The sequence below is a fragment of the Coregonus lavaretus genome, assembly GCF_964263955.1.
Source record: "Coregonus lavaretus genome assembly, contig: HAP1_SCAFFOLD_425, whole genome shotgun sequence".
NCBI lineage: Eukaryota > Metazoa > Chordata > Actinopteri > Salmoniformes > Salmonidae > Coregonus > Coregonus lavaretus.
This window is the reverse complement of record NW_028166266.1, coordinates 381,965-389,430: the sequence shown is the minus strand read 5'-3', so window position 1 is coordinate 389,430 and position 7,466 is coordinate 381,965.

Genomic DNA, 7,466 nt, shown 5'->3' with positions numbered 1-7,466 from the left:
ATATATTTATATAGCTATTTAAAAATATATATCTATTCAAATATCTTGCATATCTTATTTTCCATCATTATCAATTAATATGCATAATAATGTCGGCAGTTCATGTGTAGGATTTTAACATATAAGCCGGATTGCCATTGTATTACATTTCATTTTTGACAAGCAATTATTGTTTTAGCAAACAATTATTGTGGTTCATCCTATATTCTCCCTAACATCCTTACCCCCTTGCAACAGATGTGGGATACACACACACACACACACACACACACACACACACACACACACACACACACACACACACACACACACACACACACACACACACACACACACACACACACACATGCACATACTCTAACACACTCAACCCCTTTCCTCCACAATCAACCATAAGATCAGATGCTCAACAGTTGTTCCATCCCAGAGCCCAACTCAAGAAAGGACCTGATTTACGAATGCATATACAGTTACAGTCCATAAAACAGATGGGGACTTCTCTTTGGTGTGTGGGTCGCTCAGGTGGGTGGAGATAGTGTCTAGGACATAGGGTTGGGGATCGTTCCATCCTGATAGGACAATAAAAAAATATATTAGATGTATACTTTATTTTAAAATGTATATCCCTCATCTGCACAAAATTGAAAGCTCTCTCTCATAACCCCTGCTCACAGACACACGTTGGTTCTGGAATATGCAACCATTTCCTTTCTCTCTCATTTAACGACACACTTTTTCAAACACCAAAACGCACACCACGCCTTCCATCACAATTCATCCCCACACACCCACATACTGTGCCTTCTATGTCTTCTGTTTGCTGTGTTTTTATCTCCACTATGTTGACTGAGTACTTGTGTTCTAATTTAGTTGTATTTGAAGATGTATTATTTCGCTTGTTATCTTTTCTTGTAATACCGTCTTTTCCCTTTATAAAATACTATTACCTACTATAAATGTGCTTTATTATTACAATCCCTACCATGGCTAGTATTGGGTGTTCCATTCCAATCCCTACCATGGCTAGTATTGGGTGTTCCATTCCAATCCCTACCATGGCTAGTATTGGGTGTTCCATTCCAATCCCTACCATGGCTAGTATTGGGTGTTCCATTCCAATCCCTACCATGGCTAGTATTGGGTGTTCCATTCCAATCCCTACCATGGCTAGTATTGGGTGTTCCATTCCAATCCCTACCATGGCTAGTATTGGGTGTTCCATTCCAATCCCTACCATGGCTAGTATTGGGTGTTCCATTCCAATCCCTACCATGGCTAGTATTGGGTGTTCCATTCCAATCCCTACCATGGCTAGTATTGGGTGTTCCATTCCAATCCCTACCATGGCTAGTATTGGGTGTTCCATTCCAATCCCTACCATGGCTAGTATTGGGTGTTCCATTCCAATCCCTACCATGGCTAGTATTGGGTGTTCCATTCCAATCCCTACCATGGCTAGTATTGGGTGTTCCATTCCAATCCCTCCCATGGCTAGTGTTGGGTGTTCCATTCCAATCACTACCATGGCTAGTATTGGGTGTTCCATTCCAATCCCTACCATGGCTAGTGTTGGGTGTTCCATTCCAATCCCTACCATGGCTAGTGTTGGGTGTTCCATTCCAATCCCTACCATGGCTAGTATTGGGTGTTCCATTCCAATCCCTACCATGGCTAGTATTGGGTGTTCCATTCCAATCCCTACCATGGCTAGTATTGGGTGTTCAATTCCAATCCCTACCATGGCTAGTATTGGGTGTTCCATTCAGATCCCTACCATGGCTAGTATTGCGTGTTCCATTCCAATCCCTACCATGGCTAGTATTGGGTGTTCCATTCCAATCCCTACCATGGCTAGTATTGGGTGTTCCATTCAAATCCCTACCATGGCTAGTATTGGGTGTTCCATTCCAATCCCTACCATGGCTAGTATTGGGTGTTCCATTCCAATCCCTACCATGGCTAGTATTGGGTGTTCCATTCCAATCCCTACCATGGCTAGTATTGGGTGTTCCATTCCAATCCCTACCATGGCTAGTATTGGGTGTTCCATTCCAAGCCCTACCATGGCTAGTATTGGGTGTTCCATTCCAATCCCTACCATGGCTAGTATTGGGTGTTCCATTCCAATCCCTACCATGGCTAGTATTGGGTGTTCCATTCAGATCCCTACCATGGCTAGTATTGGGTGTTCCATTCCAATCCCTACCATGGCTAGTATTGGGTGTTCCATTCCAATCCCTACCATGGCTAGTATTGGGTGTTCCATTCCAATCCCTACCATGGCTAGTATTGGGTGTTCCATTCCAATCCCTACCATGGCTAGTATTGGGTGTTCCATTCCAATCCCTACCAGGGCTAGTATTGGGTGTTCCATTCCAATCCCTACCATGGCTAGTGTTGGTTGTTCCATTCCAATCCCTACCATGGCTAGTATTGGGTGTTCCATTCCAATCCCTACCATGGCTAGTGTTGGGTGTTCCATTCCAATCCCTACCATGGCTAGTATTGGGTGTTCCATTCCAATCCCTACCATGGCTAGTATTGGGTGTTCCATTCCAATCCCTACCATGGCTAGTATTGGGTATTCCATTCCAATCCCTACCATGGCTAGTATTGGGTGTTCCATTCCAATCCCTACCATGGCTAGTATTGGGTGTTCCATTCCAATCCCTACCATGGCTAGTATTGGGTGTTCCATTCCAATCCCTACCATGGCTAGTATTGGGTGTTCCATTCAGATCCCTACCATGGCTAGTATTGGGTGTTCCATTCCAATCCCTACCATGGCTAGTATTGGGTGTTCCATTCCAATCCCTACCATGGCTAGTATTGGGTGTTGCATTCCAATCCCTACCATGGCTAATATTGGGTGTTCCATTCCAATCCCTACCATGGCTAGTATTGGGTGTTCCATTCAGATCCCTACCATGGCTAGTATTGGGTGTTCCATTCCAATCCCTACCATGGCTAGTATTGGGTGTTCCATTCCAATCCCTACCATGGCTAGTATTGGGTGTTCCATTCCAATCCCTACGATGGCTAGTATTGGGTGTTCCATTCCAATCCCTACCATGGCTAGTATTGGGTGTTCCATTCCAATCCCTACCATGGCTAGTATTGGGTGTTCCATTCCAATCCCTACCATGGCTAGTATTGGGTGTTCCATTCCAATCCCTACCATGGCTAGTGTTGGGTGTTCCATTCCAATCCCTACCATGGCTAGTATTGGGTGTTCCATTCCAATCCCTACCATGGCTAGTATTGGGTGTTCCATTCCAATCCCTACCATGGCTAGTGTTGGGTGTTCCATTCCAATCCCTATCATGGCTAGTATTGGGTGTTCCATTCCAATCCCTACCATGGCTAGTGTTGGGTGTTCCATTCCAATCCCTATCATGGCTAGTGTTGGGTGTTCCATTCCAATCCCTATCATGGCTAGTATTGGGTGTTCCATTCCAATCCCTACCATGGCTAGTGTTGGGTGTTCCATTCCAATCCCTACCATGGCTAGTATTGGGTGTTCCATTCCAATCCCTACCATGGCTAGTGTTGGGTGTTCCATTCCAATCCCTACCATGGCTAGTATTGGGTGTTCCATTCCAATCCCTACCATGGCTAGTATTGGGTGTTCCATTCCAATCCCTACCATGGCTAGTATTGGGTGTTCCATTCCAATCCCTACCATGGCTAGTGTTGGGTGTTCCATTCCAATCCCTACCATGGCTAGTATTGGGTGTTCCATTCCAATCCCTACCATGGCTAGTATTGGGTGTTCCATTCCAATCCCTACCATGGCTAGTATTGGGTGTTCCATTCCAATCCCTACCATGGCTAGTATTGGGTGTTCCATTCCAATCCCTATCATGGCTAGTATTGGGTGTTCCATTCCAATCCCTACCATGGCTAGTGTTGGGTGTTCCATTCCAATCCCTACCATGGCTAGTATTGGGTGTTCCATTCCAATCCCTATCATGGCTAGTATTGGGTGTTCCATTCCAATCCCTACCATGGCTAGTGTTGGGTGTTCCATTCCAATCCCTACCATGGCTAGTATTGGGTGTTCTATTATTCGACTCCTCTATTAGAACTTTCAGAATAGCCATGGAGTAGTCTTTGTGTCGCGGAATAGTCTTTGTGTGGTTGTCAATATACAGTTTATCGACAACGAGAGCAACACACTTCCCTTTTAATTTATTTTCCTTGAAGATTGGGTACAGAACTTTGCGCCGTTCTGCAATCTCCCTGGGGAACTGATCATTCATGCCTATTTTGGTGCCAGCAAGTCTTTTACCTAGGCTTTTAACCATTACTTTATCCTTAAAAAAAGCAAATTTGGCAACGATTGGACGCTCATATCTCTGCCCTCTTTGTCCGAAACAGTGTACACGTTCGAGTTGGATTTTATCGACAGCCTCGAGTGGGATTTGAAGTGCTGTAAGAAAGAAGTCCTTCACATTTTTTTCGGTAACCTCTCCTTCTTTTTCCTGGATACCCGTAAGTACTAGATTTTCTCTCATCGATCTAGTTTGCATGTCTAGTAAGGCTTCTCTCAGAAAGTTGTTCTCCTTTTTAAGTTCCTTAACGTCCGTTTCCATCCTAGTGACTGCCCCTTTTAGTTTTTTTGTATCGCTCTCCATTATCACAGCTTTTCTGTCACTCATTTCAAGACTAGCCTTCAACTCTTTTACGTCCTTACTGACCAATTCTAGTATGCCCAGTTTGTCATTTATCGACTTCAACAGGTCGCTTTCCACACTTACCATACCCAGTGGTGAAAAGCATGAATCATCTGTATCAGTCGAGGAGTCGCGTTTCCTTTTGGAGATTGATTCTCCTCGTTTATCTTCCGTCATGTTTGGGTGTTGCGTGTTGTTGTAATATTTGTCGATACATTTCTCTAGCCTTATGATTTGTTTTGTGTTATTATCCAGATTGAATGTTATTATCCTCGAATATATGAAGTGCTAATATTTAGTCCAACTTACTGATATTGAATATTATGTTTTTATCTTGAGGTGATTTGTAGCACTGTGTATTCAATGCACCATCTTGTAAACCGGAAGTTCTCAACTCTTATTTTTCTTTAAACTGCATTGCTGGTTAAGGGCTTGTCAGTAAGCGTTTCACAGTAAGGTCTACACCTGTTGTATTCGGCACATGTGACAAATAAAATTGAATTTGATTTGATTTTGATTTGGTTTGATACAACCATCCCAGCTCTGCAGATTTTGCTGCGAAGAGACAGAATCATTAGATCATTTGTTTTGGTACTGTCCATATGTAGCTTGTTTTGGGTTGCAGGTTCAGAAATTACTGAAGATTGCAACATTTACCTCGAGCTAACTCTGCAAATAGCACTGCTGGGTGATTTGAAAAGTCAAAACTGGATGGTTTTCAGAGATAGATGGGAGGGGTTGAGGGTAGCTGAAGGGTGGGACTGGATGGTTTTCAGAGATAGATGGGAGGGGTAGAGGGTAGCTGAAGGGTGGGACTGGATGGTTTTCAGAGATAGATGGGAGGGGTTGAGGGTAGCTGAAGGGTGGGACTAAAAACAAACAAAAGATAACTATTGTAAAATATACTGTGTCTGTATAATGTATGTAGTATGTATAAGATGGAAAGTAGAAGCCCAAGTGTTATTATCCATTAGTTTACTCCAATTAGGGGAGGGGTGGTAGGATTAGGGGAAAATAATAAAGGAAAATATATAAATAAATAATATATATATATATATATATATATATAGTGCATTCGGAAAGTATTCAGACATCTTGACGTTTTCCACATTTTGTTATGTTACAGCCTTATTCCATAATGGATTAAATAGTTTTTATTTTCTCATTAACCTACACATTGATGAGATATGCAGAGCTCACATTTGCTAGCTATCTTGCTAACAACAGCTAACTGTATCCCACTGGCATTTAGGGTCAATACAGGGCAGGCACTTGGATACTAGCTTGCTGGCTAATCATAGGATGTAGCCAGCTTGCTTTCAAATAAAAAAACTATTTAATCAATTTTAGAACAAGGCTGTAACATAACAAAATGTGGAAAAAGTGAAGGGGTCTGAATACTTTCCGAATGCATTGTATAGCGATGGCTCTGGCAGGAAATAGCAAAACATTCAGCAACATAGCTGATTGCATGGTAACAGCCTGAAACTATTCTGTAGTTACAGTCCCTCTATTAGCATAAGCAGTGCCTTCGGAAAGTATTCAGACCCCTTGACTTTTTCCACATTGTTACGTTAGAGCCTTATTCTAAAATAGATTAAATCGTTTTTTTCCCTCACGCCATACTTTTTCAAACACCAAAACCTTTTACATGTTGTTACGTTTCAGCCTTATTCTAAAATGGATTACATTGTTTCACCCCCCCCCCCTCATCAATCTACACACAATACCCCATAATGAAAAGGCAAAAACAGGGTTTTATAATTTTTAGCAAATTTATTAAAACTAAACAACTGAAATATAACAAATTCCATAAGTATTCAGACCCTTTACTCAGTACTTTGTTGAAGCACCTTTGGCAGCGATTACAGCCTCGAGTCTTCCCCCAATCAAGTTGTAGAAACATCTAAAGGATGATCAATGGAAACAGGATGCACCTGAGCTAAATTTTGAGTCTCATAGCAAAGGGTCTGCATACTTACATAAATAGTTATTTTTGTTTTTTATTTTAATACATCTGCAAAAATGTCTAAAAACCTGTTTTCGCTTTGTCATTATGGGGTATTGTGTGTAGATTGATGATGAAAAAATATAATTTAATCAATTTTAGAATAAGGCTGTAACGTAACAAAATGTGGAAAAAGGGAAGGGGTCGGAATACTTTCCGAATGCACTGTATAACCTCAGTAACAGTTAAACATTTAATTTGTTACATGTGTCAAATCTCCAACTCAGACATAAACAAATGTACCTGACATATAATTAGGCACGCCTCTCCATTATTTTGTATGAAATTGTGCAAACATACTCCAAACATATCGCAGTGCGTGTCAGGATATCACTTCGCTCTGAAGCTTGCAGACTTGCTGGCTCGGTCGAAGTGGCTATATGAGGGTCTAATTTTCACTCCCTCAGCTTTGGGACACGAAGGTGTGCATGAACACGTAAATGGAGGGCTGAGGGGCGAGGAGAAGGGGGTGATTTGGGATTCAGCGCCTCTGTCTTCTGGAGAGGTGGAGATGGAGGGAACTTGTAGTTTTGTCAGGTGACATTCAATCATCTCTCCACTCTCTGCTCCCCAACAAAATAATAATAATAATAATCATAATAATCATCATCATCATAATAATATCCAAAGCGACTTACAGTCATGCGTGCATACATTTTAGGTACCCAGGCATTACAAGCACCATGCTTTACAAAGTGAACTACAGAGGACCAACAGGCGAACTACAGAGGACCAACACAGAGCCCCCTTCCACTTCCTCTTCCTCTTCTCCTCTGTCTCCT